Source organism: Cupressus sempervirens, chromosome 3, assembly GCF_028749045.1.
Source record: "Cupressus sempervirens isolate cs-2001-9-10 chromosome 3, ASM2874904v1, whole genome shotgun sequence".
NCBI classification, from domain to species: Eukaryota; Viridiplantae; Streptophyta; class Pinopsida; order Cupressales; family Cupressaceae; genus Cupressus; species Cupressus sempervirens.
In genome coordinates, this window is record NC_143120.1 from 202169010 (window position 1) to 202184075 (window position 15066).

The following is a 15066-nucleotide window of genomic DNA, read 5'->3' on the forward strand; positions in this document are numbered from 1 at the left end:
TCCCAAATAATAATGAATTATAACTTTTCCCTTTAACCAAAGATAATAATCTAGGCACTCTTCAATTCTTGAAATATTCGTCCTCTTATTCATTGTGAAAAAATAGTTACACAACCTGCAATAGGCAGCTAGAAACTAGAAAATGCAGCTCCAGTAGCAAGGTAAAAATGGCTGAAACTTCAACTTAGTCCATTGAATCTCTATGAAATCATGAGGAAAGGTTCCCCAATTTGTCTCCAACACATTCCTAACCATTAAAAGTATAAATCCAAAAAAATCCAAGGTTAATGCACGTACACAACACTCACAAGGTTAATAGAAAAGTATGTCCCAAACTCTAATGCCCAAAAAAATATTGCAACCAACTTCATCTTTATCAAAGGCTTCCATTTCATCAAAGTCAATAGAAAAAAATTGAAAATCAGCCATGTATGCTTCATCCACTAAAAATTTAGAATTAAATAGATATCAACAATCTAATTATCATGCTCACACCTAACAACAAACTAAAAAAAATGCTTCAATAACAAACCATTATCTAGATCATCAACTAGTGAATCCAAACCAACAACAAAAAACTCCATATTAGTAGCAATATGTAGATCTCCATAGACACATTCCAAACTCACAACACTAGCAACCTCATTGCTAACAATAAGATGCTCTAAAACACATAACTCATCACCAACAACAACTGGATAATCCATGATGAAGTGTTCTACAATTCCCATGTTAGATCCAACTAACTGATCATGAAAAGCAATGTCTATCCTAGCATCAACAAGGTTTGGAATATATTTAGCAAAAACCTCCAACTACTCTACAAGTTTTGTATTAGAATTCACAAACTGATCAATAAAACCAACCTCTTCCACCTCAGCCTTGTCATGTCATCTTCTCTCACGAACAAGTCAGTTAACTAGCGAAACAACTCTCCTCTAGATTTAGCAGACTCTAGCTCCATAAATATCTATGAAATGCCTTCCTCATCCTATCCTTATCTTGATCAGCCAAACTACTTTCAAGATGAGCAACGACCACCTTAGTTTGATTAGCCAAACTGGCTTCAACTTGAGTAGACATCACAAAAAGCCTCCTTTCCAGAACATCACAAAGATTTGAAATCATCTCAAGGTCCAATCCTCTTGGAGCCATCTCCAAAGATCTTCACAAACCCTTTGTAATAAATCACTAAGAAATCATTCTTCTCGAGCAAGATCAACCTTCCATCTTTACAACCATAGATCCATATGAAATCCCTCTATAATTGCAAGTCAAAACCATGATTTTTCACCTCGCAACCAAGAGATTTGGGACTCTAGAAAGAAAATCCACCACTAGATCAAGATCAACTCAGATTTACTTCTCCAACTCAAGTCCTGGTGTAAACTGCCTTAACTTCAATAATTTGTCTACATGCTTGAGAACAACCCTCACTCTAATAAACTACTCCCAACCAAGGTCTTGGTACAAACTACCTCACACTTAGGTGATCTACTTGTACACTCTGGAATAGCTAAGCTCTTATACCATATAAAGTATTGCAAGGGATGAGATGTCCTAGCCTCTAGTAAATAACTGCAAAGTAGAAGCACAATGACAAATATGATCTGATACCAAATTACAATAATTTGTTCATAAAAGTAACTATTACATGCAATGTGTTAGAATGTAAGGCCTTCTAGGTTATAGCCAAATACAAAGCACTCAAGATGTAACCCAAACACTAGCTAGTCTAGATCCACACTCTTGTAGGAACCTCCAAGGAAGATCTCAGCTTGTGCTTGCAAGCCCACCAAAATATCTCCTTGCTTTCCAAACCATAGCTATTAGCCCTTCTGAAACTTTATCCAAGATCCAAGTGTAAACTACCTCACATTCGGCACTCTATCCACAAACTAAGGAAAACTTGCCCTTCAACTACTCCTACACTCGCTCCTATGAATAAATGAATGAATCATTCCATCCATAAATGACTAACTAAAAAACTCCACAAGACCCCCCTACTTATACCCAACTAAGCCACAAGTCAACCCAGTATGCTACAAACTAAATAAACCTAACATTAATTACTTGAAGAGCTGCAAGTCAACCTCCTACATAAACTAATTGTTCAAAAATTGATACTTGAGCAAAATCACGATATCTCATAGTTCCAATTGAATTGTAACTTGTTCTTTGAACCAAAGGTAGAACTTTAGGTCCTCTACAACTCTTAAAATGCACAAAGGATGATTCATTAAGGATATCTGGGCATCCATCTCGAAAGCTATGTACAGAAAACTATGGTGCAAATTGTGAAAAATTGATGCTCCAGGAGAATTTCCATATCTCCCAACTTATAATGAATTATAACTTGTACCTTTAACCATATATATTAATCTAGACCCTCTTCAATCCCTAGAATTTGCATTTTTTCATTCATTGCAAAAACATAGTTACACGACTTGGAATAGGCACATAGAAACCAGAAAACGTAGCTCCAGTAGCAAGGTAAAAACAACTCAAAATTCAACTCAATCCATCAAATCTTTATACAATAATGAGGAAATGTTCCCCAATGTGTCTCCAACACATCCCTAACCATTGAAAGGATAACTCCACCAAAATCCAAGCTCAATGCTCCTACATCAAAATGTTAATTAAAATATAATTCATAACAAAAATAATCAAATTAAAACTACAATGTTGTGTAGTTATATAAACTATGCATTTATAAGGACAACAAAATTACATAGATTTGTACATAAAATAAAACTTGACTTAATTTACATTCTCCAGACTTCAATTTTGATATCTAAAACTTAAATGTCTCCTTATTTGACTTGAAATTATATTTAATTAGATTCTAAGTTATCTTTAAAAATATTTCTAAAAGATTTTTTAAATTATTATATTGCTTTACACATAAACACCCTATATCATCTATTTTATGAATTCGCTTTCCAAGTTTTCTATTGGATATTTATAAAATCTAGTCCATCAATTTCAAATAAAATAGATACAATATACTTAAATCCAAATTAAAAATATTAATAAATTGAAATAATTTTTAAAATTCCAGCTAACCATATAACCTCTAGAGATCTTTGCATGAAAGTAATAAACCAAACTCATCAAATTATATAGAAACTCAAATACAAAAGCTTTTTATATTTATTGTATTATATTAAAATTCATGCTCTTTAATCTCATGTAAGAAGGACAAAGCATAAAATTAAATTAAAACTTCAATCATTCAAAAATACTTAATAAATGAATTTTTAAATAATTAATTTATAAATATGAAAAAGTAATGCTAAACTATAATGTGGTTTACTATATAGTTCTACAAAATTGTTAGCAATACTAAGAGGCAGTTGAGATGAGAGTGATTGCCAACATTATTATGTGTACACCAAATAAGAGTAACATCGCTTGATGAATTTGGCTTTACAATATTCAGTTCACATTAAGGAATATTACTATCATGGCAGTTATTATCTCTATTTAAAAATAATTTAGTATAATTGAGAATAAAATGTAATGTATTTTTTACACTTAAAATAAATTAATAATATATTAGATACTTTTTTTGGCTCTATTGGAAGGTTGATAAAAAGCAAAATGATAGGACACTTTAACTTCACAATTGAAATACAAATATCATTAATAAATGCAAATAACAAATTTACATTGGCTCGAAGGAATGTTGTAAAGGTTTTGTTATTAGACAACGTTTTTACATGTCATATGCACGATTAAAAGAATTTATAGTATCTCTCTTGTTAATGATTGAGTACGTGGAATAATTTAGAATAAAATTTAATCTATTTTTATTTAATCTAAAAGAGGGGTAAAATTTTATTAATCTACAAAATGAGAAACCAAAAGGAGAGCTCAACAAGAAGCTTTACCATGAGCAACAAGGTCATCTAACTCAAGAGATAGGTCTAAGAGAAGCTACCCCTATCCATAATATTTCAATCCTAAGCATGATAAGTTGCCCATATTGCCAAGCAATCAATAACTATGATCCATTCATGAGGAATTTAATTAAAACTAATGAACTCTATAGAAGTACAAAAGATAAGAGTTTGATTAACAACTGAAGCCAATTTCCAACTAACATCCTTAATCAACTTGAAGTAATGAAATTGACCATCACTTGAGAGTCAGATTCACAGATAACTTTGCACTATCCCATCAAATAGCATTGCTTCGTAGCATGTAAAATGGGCAAAGCCTCCGTGAGATTATTAGTATGAAAACCCTTATGTACTGAATAAAGAAATTGAACTTCTCTAGAGCTGCATCAAGCCAGACCCCCAATGTGAGCCAGACCTGGATTCCCCCAAGAAGAACTATAAGTATTGACTTTGAGAACTCTGAGTGGAGAAGGAGACTAATGACCCACACAATTCACCTGTCTCTTCCCTTGATGTCTAGGATGGTTTATAACTTTATGATATCAATGGTCTGTAGCATGTGGGAACCCATCTTGAAAATGTAAGTTAAGGTGTCTACATATAGCAAGATCTCCAAGATCCATACCTCCATCTAACTCACACTTTTCCTGAATAGTTTCTTGAAGAAAGTGAGAGATCTTCCACCAAAGATGCATGATATCAATCTAGACATCTTAAAAGATTTATCAATTCCTCTCCAACCAGATATGCCAAAGAATAAAAAAGTGGCTAGTGATCCATGCAACCTAAAGAAGTGGAGCCTTAGAGGGGGCACCTCCCAAACAATCCCAAAACTAGGGAGAGGAGAAAGCATGCTGAAAGGAGCAACCCCAAGCACTCAACCAAAGATGTCATGACTGGGGTAGAAAAGGAACAATGAAAAAAGAAGTAAGAGAGAGACTCCTCTCCATTACAACATAACACACAAAAAGATGGGCCCTGGAACCCATGTTTAATGTATTTGTTAAACATAAACTTAATTAATGATATATTTAATGCCTATTTTGTTTTTGCTCTATTGAACAGTTAACAAAAAACATAATGATGTGACACTTGAACTTCACAGTTGAAATGCAAATATTGTTAATAAATACAAATACCACATTCACATTGGCTCAAAGGAATGTTGTAAAGTTTTTATTATGGGACAATATGTTTACATGTCATGTGCAAGATTAAAATAATTTATCATGGCAGTTTTTTCTCTCTTATTATAAAATGATTTAGGAGGTGGAATAATTTAGAGTAAAATTTATTATATTTGTTAGGCTTAAAATAAATTAAAGACACATTTAATGCCTTTTTTATTTAGGTTCATATTGGATGGTTCACAAAATGAAAAATGATGTGACACTTAATCTTCAAAATTAAAATACAAATACCAAATTTACATTGGCTCAAACATCACAATTGAAATACAAATTTATTATTAATAAATACAAATACTAAATTTACATTGACCTAAATGTCGCAATTGAAATATTAATTTTTCTAGATGACATATGCTAGTATAATAAGAACAGCTTATCCAATAAAATTAATTTGTTAATATAATTATTAATATTAAAACATATAAACATATTGAAACATAAAATATACTTCTTAAACAAAATATAATTAAACACCATTAACAAAACAAAACAAAAGGTAATATTTTCAAAGATCAAATTTATATTTATTTTAGGATTTCATTTTCTGGCTGATAATTTGAGGCGAATCTTTCTCCACGTCGTATGCACGATGAGGGAAAAAAAGTATTGGTATGCACATAACAATAATGACTAGAGCTCCATGCATGACGATGAGAAAATTGGCCTGATAACAACCGAAGAAGATAAACTTCTGCTTATGTATAAGCCACGTAGAATCATTTGAATTTATCACATATTTATTTGGTAAGAAATTATCTACACATTTTTTTTATTGGGTAACGAATTTCTCAATTTTAGGTTTGTCTAGTCTAGGAATTACACGCATCTCATATATGATATGATTTGCAGCAGAAGTGTATTGAAATGAATATCCATCGAAGTAATTAAGTATACCATGGCTTTTTTACTATTAGAAGCTCAAGAGTTACAGAATTATATATGAGCTCTTCAGATACGAGTTAAACTCATATTGTTTTCATATCGATCATCATTTGCAGTGGAAGAATGGTGCTAGAATTCTTTTGTAAAATGAAGTGTATCTATATTAGATTATGTTTCTCTTCATGTCCAATGGTAAAAATAATAAATTGTTTAAATTTCACGATGCATCACATTTTCTTCTCTAATGGGGCTACGTGTTTTAATGCATAGATAAAGAATTAAGATATTTGTTAATGCATATTTTGTTTTACTTTTGTTATAGATAGATAAAGAACAATATGTGTGTTTGGACTTATGGGTATATATTGTGAACATTTGTAGACATTTTATCTATTTTTTTAATGTTACTTCTGTATGTGGAAAATATACTTGGTTTTTAAGGTTATTATCAAACTTGATTATACTAAATTATTTCTAATTTAGTTTATCTATTTTACCTTATTGTGTATGGGTGTCTTTGTATTTAGAAAATGAGAATTTGGTTCACATTTTTGTATGAATCCAAAACAATTTTGATACACCTTGTGAAAGGTGGATGGACAAAATAAACAAAAATGGAAAAGCATTCAATGTGGTTTGGCACTAATATGTTTTATTAACCATTTTGTCCATATCAATAACATTACAAAATGTGTCTACTTATAGAGGTCTGTGATTGCTTCCAGAAATATCTAAATTAGTCAACATAAGACAAATACACTTTTCTAGAACTATCTAGACATAAAGAACTTCTAGAACTTTAGAAACCTAAATATTAATTTGACCTAACCCTATTCGGTAATCCAAAAATTTCTAGAATCCTCTATTATGCTTTTACATTTTATTTGAGGGGGAAATTACACATTCCAAAACCCCCCCCTAATTTCAACCTCAAATGGTTTTACATACAAATCCAAATCATTTCTTTTGCTTGATGCCAAAATGATATTTTCCAATAATCTTCATATTTATTGATGCATTAATAGTGTCTTCCAAGGCTGCAGCCTTTAATTTCTATAAACATTTTGTTAGCAATTTACTACCAACAATTTCCTCTTTTCATAGGATCCACTAATAATTTTGCCTCATCTCTCACAAATGTTGGTGACAGGGTTCACTAATAACCTTGATCAAATTCATGTCTTCTTTTAGTGATGCCTTGATTGCTTCATCTATTACAAATGGTGACAGGGTTCTACAAATAACCTAGCCCTGCAAAATTAAAAAAATTTCTTTGCTGTCACAAATGATGACAAAAAAATTCCTTCATTATCCGTTGGTTAGTTGCTTCTATCAAAATAGGTGACAGGATTATCCTAATTAATCTAGTTTTGATTCGTTTGTCACAAATGGTGATAGGATTTTCTTAACCTTGCTTTGATACCACTTGTAGAAACCTAGGACAACTTTGATACACCTTGTCAAAGGTGGATGGATAAAATAAACTAAAATGGAAAAATACTCAATGTATTGTGGCACTAATATATTTTATTAACCATTTTGTCCATATCAATAACATCACAAGATACCTCTATTTATAGAGGTCTTTGATTGTTTCTAGAAACATCGAAATTAGATGACATAGGACAAACAAACTTTTCTAGAACTATCTAAACATAAATAACTTCTAGAAATTTACAACCTAAATATTAATTTGAGCTAACCCTATTTGTTAATCCAAGAATTTCTAGAATCCTCTATTATTTTGAAGTATTTATTAATAATTAATTATTACTTGAATTTTAGTAGGATGTGTTTAAAAATTAGTTAATCTTATTTGTTGTCTCTGTATTTTTTGATATGACTGTATTTGCATTTTCTTAATATCAATGTTTTGGATCATACTCTGTGATCTTTCTTAAGAATCAAAGATTTCATGGATAACTGAGATGGTGGATCATGGGAATGGATCCATTATGTTGATGTTTAGAGAATCTATAAATAGTCAAACATATAAACATATAAATAAAATATTCACATCTACTGAAAAAATCATGCTAAAATTATTTCTTCTATTATGTTAACTCATCTTCCATCTTTCATCTATTTGTTATGATCTATCTCCATCTCATTTCTTTTTCTTTTTCTTCTAACAATAAATTGATACTTGATAAATTTTGAATTTTAAACATATCTATGCTAAATGGATGTCTACATTAGAAAGGTATTCATCAAGTTTTGTGTGTGGTGATATTTGGTTGACTTATAGTAAAGAAGTTTGCATGTACAAAATAAATGAAGTTAACAGTAATTTATATGCTATGTCCAATCCCTTTGGTAGCTTCTATATAGTTGAATATATGAACTGTGATGTAATTTTTTTAACACTATTAATAGAATAAAAAACCATGCTCAAAACAACTTAATGCCAAAGAAAGTATAATAACACAAATAATGTAATGAAACAAGGGCATAAGTGCCAAAGTTCCTATCTTTGTGATGCTTGCCAAAAAATACAAAGGTGAGCAATGATCAGTTTACAACACTCCTAAAGCAGGCGTCACATTTGGAGATGGCAATTCTCCAAAAATTCAATCCTCTCGTCTGAGAATAAGATGATCTTTTCTAAATTTTCCTTGTAGATCTTGCCATGTCATAAGGATTTCATGAAGTAAGCCTAACTAAAGAATAACCCCAATTTGCATTCACCATTAGCTATCTAAATTAACAGACTATTAACTCCTCCTCCATGGAAGAGCATTTGTTTTATTTGTAAGATTTCACCTTAATTTTAGTGTGAATAGTGGATGATTTTCTATATATTGTGCATCTTATGCATATTCTAAAAAATCCATGATTAATGTATTATTCATTTTTTTTCATCTATGTTTTATGCTGAAAAGCTAGATCTATACAATCTCATCTTGCAAAATTCTACACTTATCCCATGTCCCCATGTAGTTTCTTATGGACAATTTATGATTAAAGTTAAGTAGCTGAAATGTTTCCATGAAATTTTTAATTTTAGAGGAAAGGATAAATTAGAATCTATTCCTAAAATAATGGTGGGGCTAAAAATAAGCAGCGGGATCAGTGCAAGAAGTTGGGTCTCACTTTTGGCCATAAAGTGGAAGTGTTTTTCCTATTTTTGAAATATTTTGTCACATGATGACAACATTTGAGGCATTTAGAGATTAAATATATAAAAAATTGAAAAATAAAAAATTGTAGTGCCTAGGATCTTCTTTTTGAATATTTAATTTATTTGTATACCCATATGATAGATTATTTTTTTGGTATAGATTTTTGAAACCCACTTTTTTAAAATGCCCATTTCAAGACCATACCATGCTTGTGTACGAACACCATAATTTGACATTGCAAACTAATTTGTTGTGAATCCTTTTAAATGGAGTTACCTGCACACCAAAGATTGATGAGAATATTTTTTTGAATTTTTTAATGAATATTTTTTTATTAATTTTTAATTAATGATTAAGCTAATTTCTAAAATGTCTCATGTACAAATGCCATAATTTAATCATTTGTTTTATTTTTGTAAACTTTAAAAGAATTGTGTTAGGATGGATGACATGTAAATTAATTTACAAAATATGAAAAATTAAAAAAATTATTAAAGTTTTGGTGAATGTCACTATTTAATGTTTAAGAGATACTTTTGATTAATAAATAATGAAAAAATAACAAATAAACTCATAACACTAAAAAAATTACATTTTTGAAATCAAAATAGTAAGACCTATAATGGGATTTTGTTTCATCAAAAAATTAAATGGGGATGACTTTATAAAATTTACAACAATCCCTGAAATTGTTGATTAAATACCTTAGAAAAAAATGGTTCATGAAGGCATGGCTTGGTGGGACCAAGCCTATGCCATGCCTTTCCCGAAGGAAAAACCTGAAGAAAATTCATGGCCATTCCAAATTACTACCTATGTAAAGTAGAATCGGGTGCCCAATTTACTTTTAGCCATTTACAGAAATGGGCACCCGATTGTTTAAAAATTGGATACCCAATTTTTAAACAATTGGGTACCTGATTCTAATCTACCTATTGGACCCCAAAAGATGCCCCACAAACCACTTTTCAAAGATTACAATGATTGAATAATAGTTTTGATCTGCAACACCAAATTTTGTCATAGTTATTCTATTTTCTTATCTTCTTCTACAACTTGCAAGTTGTTGATTTGAATTCAAAACTAGTGCAAACATGGGATCAAAACAATGAAGAAAGAAGGAATTAAAAGTTTTGACAAATAAGGAGATTGCAATAAATAAAGAGCATGAAGCACAATGTCAATGAGAGAGAAGAAAAAGAATTAGAGAATTGAGCAATGTTTTAAAGGAGAAAGGTATTAAGGATACCACAATGGATGAAGAGGTTGAAGAAGACAACCCATTACAAGGACATTCAAGTGCACATTCTAATAAAATATTCAATACAACCATGTCTCCAAACCCTCAATTTTTTTCTCATGATGAAATTGGTAAATTTTTAGATGTACGTTATGATATAAATGGTTTAGATTTTCTTCATGAGAATAGATTGCCAAACGATCATGTACAAAAAACTCCAATGGAAATGCATGCTCTAAAAGAAATATCAACAAAAATTGAAAATGAGATTCAAATCCCAAATAACAGTGAAAATGAAATGCCAATTGAAAATAACATTTGTATGAATGTAGACATAGAAACATCAATTACTGAACAAACATGTCATAATGATGCTAAAGTGCCTGAACATAATTTTCATTTTCCTAATGATGTGATAGATAATCTTGAGGGATTGGTTTCATGGAGACAAATTAGGACACATGCTAATAGATTATATACACATTTTTTTAACAAGAAATTTGGGTTTCAATGTCAGTTGTTGTTGCAACTAATTAAAATGTCTAAAATGAAAAAAGTAATGAATAGGTTAGGAATATATGCAAAATTCAAGAATAAAAATGAGTCTTTAAAACAAGTTTTATCTACTCTTTCTAGTGCCTTTGATGTTATCAAAAAAAAAAGTCGCTCTAAAGATAAGAATGCGGTATGATGAGCAATATCAATAGCTTTAGTTAACAAATCAAAAAATGACAAAAGATTGATTAGCAACATAAGTGGATATCTTAATGTGAATTGTAAGACTTTAGAAAGAGCTATAGAGAGAAGGGTTAACTTTAAATGGGATCCAATAAATATTTTGTGCACTTCTAGTGGTAGACTCCCAAGATGTGATATGAAACTTACTAGTGAATTCAAAAGTTTGGTTGAAATTTTTTGGCATGATAATACAAGAGTATCACCTAATTCAAGAGATGTTCTTAAATTGGGAGTTGGGTCAAAAATATGTGATCCACATCCTAAACACTTTTTGGACATGACTTAAATTGAATTGCTTAGAAAATTTGTAGATGGTAAGGTGTTAACTATTTCCATTAGTCAAAGGTCTTTAGAAAAGTGTAAACCATGGTATGTAAGGATAAAAAAGGAAAGAATCACATGTTGCAAAACTAATATTCAATTTCATTACCATTATCACATATTTCAATATATACATGGTACCATGCATAGTAAAGAGATGTTGCAGGAATGTGGCGTAAAAATACTACCTCAAACTATAAAGGATTTCATATCAAGTTTGTTTTTTAATCCACCTAATGATCAATACTTTCTTTTCAATGCATGTCTTTCTTGTACATGTGATATGTGTGGCAATCTTTCTTTGTTAAATGAATGTTTACATGAAAATTCTTTGACTACTTTTGGACAACAATTAGTTGATGTAAAAAGATTCAAGAATATTGAATATCAATTGAAGGATGGAAAGATTGGAAGATGTGATTTAGTTATAGATAAAGTTACTTGTCATGCATTTATGGATGAGTTTAAGAGTATGATCATACCAAAATATGTTAAACACTCTCAATATGCTAGATGGCTTGATGGAAAATTTTGCATATGTCAGAATATATTTCCAATTGGTACTATACTTTTAGTTGTTGACTTTGCAGAGAACTACACACTTGCAGCACAAGATGAGGTACAACCACAATATCAGAATTTAGTGCAAGTAATAATTTATGTCCATATAGTTTATAGGCATGCAACTCATAGTATAGAGGAGGATCAAAAAATATTGAGAGAGTACCATTTTTATATGAGTGATTATAAACTTCATTATCTGAGTTTGTCCAATATTCTTTCAAGGTCTTTTATGATAATTCAAAAGAGAGACAAATTCAAATGAAACAACATTGGATATGGTCAGATAATTGTACAGGATATTTCAAGAATGCTAGAATGTTCTATTGGCTGAGTAGGGCACATAGGAAAACTAATATGTAACATGTGTCGAGTTTTCTTAAGGTTGGTCATGGTAAAGAAGAACATGATTGTGTTGGTGCATGCATGAAGAGAGCCCTTAGTAGAGAGCAATTAAAATTTGAGGAAAAAGCCAAATTAAAAAATGCACATGAGATTATTGAATGGTGTAACAAATATTTATACAAAGGATCAAGTGAGAACTCTACAATCAAACATTTCTTCTACCTAGTTGAAGAGAAGAATATACCTTCAAGTGTTAGAATCTGATAAGATTAATAACCCAGAAAACTAGTGCAAAGAGTAAATATCTAAACTATGAATGCAAATGATACAAAATCAAAATAGCATCATAGAGTTAGTCTCCAAGAGAGTAATGCAAATGCTGGAAGCAAAATAGCATTAAGAGGATGCAAAAATAAGAGATATCCAAATACAAGTCAGGTAGCATGCTTATATAGGCTAGGAAGAGGGAGGAGGTGGCAACACCAACCAATGAGGAGCAACCATCTATCGGAGTAAAGATAGAAAATTATCTTCCCAAGATAGCTAATGGATGCTCACATGTAGGAAGGTGACACCTCACAACCATTCACCTAATAAGACATGCTTTATTAACCTAAGCGAGATTATTAAAAGTGTAGAAAAACCTAGCAAAATAGGAAAAATAAAAAACTACACTAACACCCCCCCATAAGTGAAGCTTAGGTGGATGCTAACCTAGCAAAGCTATGAAAGCAAAAATATGGGTCCCGACAACAAGGCCCGATCAGGTACCCAATACAAGAAAAAGAACTAGATGAAAGAAACTAAGCCTCCAATCTAGGAAATCTCCCAAAGAGAGGAACAAAAAAAGAGCATGAAGCATCTCCGAAGCATGAAGTTGCAAACACTGTCAGAAGAAACTGATGGAACCCCCACTGAAATAGTGCATGACCAGGTAGAGAAGACAAAGTCTGAAGAGCTGATCAATCGAAGAGGTGACCTCCAAAGGTAGGAATGAATGAGTGTCTATATAGTAGATGAACCATCTCACCGAAATGCATAGGTGCTTAGCCACTACATCCGCCTAATACATAGGAACAAAAATTGAATACGTAGATCACTCAACCGAACCAAGGAAGCAAAAGAGCCAACAGGTGAACAAGGAGAGGGGTGATAGGAACACTGAAATGCAATGCCAAAAATATCTGCAAGAAGAAGAATCAGGAACACCAACAGTCCAATAGAAGTACAAGCACAGGATAAAGGGCAGTGTCATCGACACACTGCATGGGCTAATGTCGTGGAAGAAAAATTCACTTGACAAAGGTGGATGAGAAAAAAATGGAAAAACATCATGACCCCCCATGGCACTTTATAACTGAGTGCGAGTACAAACAAACACAAGGTGTACAAGATCTCAAATATGCAAAAGCAGGCACTTTATCTCAGTGCGTTTACAGAATAAGGAATGCAACAGAATAGAAGCATACAATGCTTAGAATTCAGAAAGAAGAGTGAGCCAAAAGAACAGAAGAAGAGATTCCAGGACTTGTAGAATCCAAGTAATCTGCCAGAGTGCGAAAGTGTAAAACTCAAAGGAGACAGAACCTGGAGAAAAATTTGGATAAAAGACCTTTGCAACTGAATAACTCACAGAACTAGCTTTCCAACGATATCTGGCGAGCCCAGAAAACAGTCAGAATGAGCGAGATATGGCTCTCGAAAGACAAAATAGAACATCTGGCTTTGACTGCCAAACTAGGTAACCAGACTGTAGCAAAAATCAAAAAAACTTGTACCATCATCTCCGTCTAGGAACCAGCTTTCCAATGCATTTTTTGGATCGAAAAAATATGTCTGTATGCTCAAGTTACGGAGGAAAAACTAACAGAGCCTCCTCATGAAGAGCATATGTTAAAAGTGAAACTTGAGCACAATAATCAAGGAAAAAAATAGCGCCATTGCGATCTACTCAAAAAATCATGCTCTTTCAAAAAAAGAATCGCCTCGATACGAGGTCGTATGAGAAAGTTATGATCCTCCGAAGTTTCTAAAATGAGAACTGTGCACAGTCACGGCTGAGAATCTACAATTTCTGAAGAATTCATGTATGAAAATCAAAAAACAACTCCACTAATGGATAGAACACAAAAAAATAGCCAATTTCATAACAAGAATCATCAAAATTGGAGTCTGTATGAGCAAGAATGAGACATTTGAAAACTGCGTTCAAATCTGCGACTGCCAACGGAGAGGGGTATGGCTGTAGCTTTGCATGCTCAATTTTGCAAAATATACAGCTTGCATGCAAAATCTAAAAGATACCCAGATGGTTTTTTGGGGCTGCAAACAAAACCCAGAAAGCATTTTTCTTGCTGATGTATAGAAGATGTTGCTGTAGTGTAAATCAAACGCCTTTAACAGTAAAAAACGGTTCCAAAAATTAAAAAATGACCCCAACAACCAGAATATGACATGCAAATGCTGGATCAGCTTCCTAAGTCCATCAATGGCATGCTGGAACCTGCAATACTGATTGAAAACTCCAAATATGCAAGTTGGTTGTCAGATTTGAGATTGAAACCCTGGAGAAAAATCGTTTTTGTCAAAACTTTTTTGATTCTCAGGATCATCCAAATATGCAAGAGAAGAGCATACTTTTTTTTTCAAAAATCTACAATAAAGTTTATTTGCCCCCCCGAATCTCTCAAATAAGGAAACTAAAATCTACTCTTGCACATAGAAAAGCTCTGATACCATGTTAGAATCTGATAAGATTA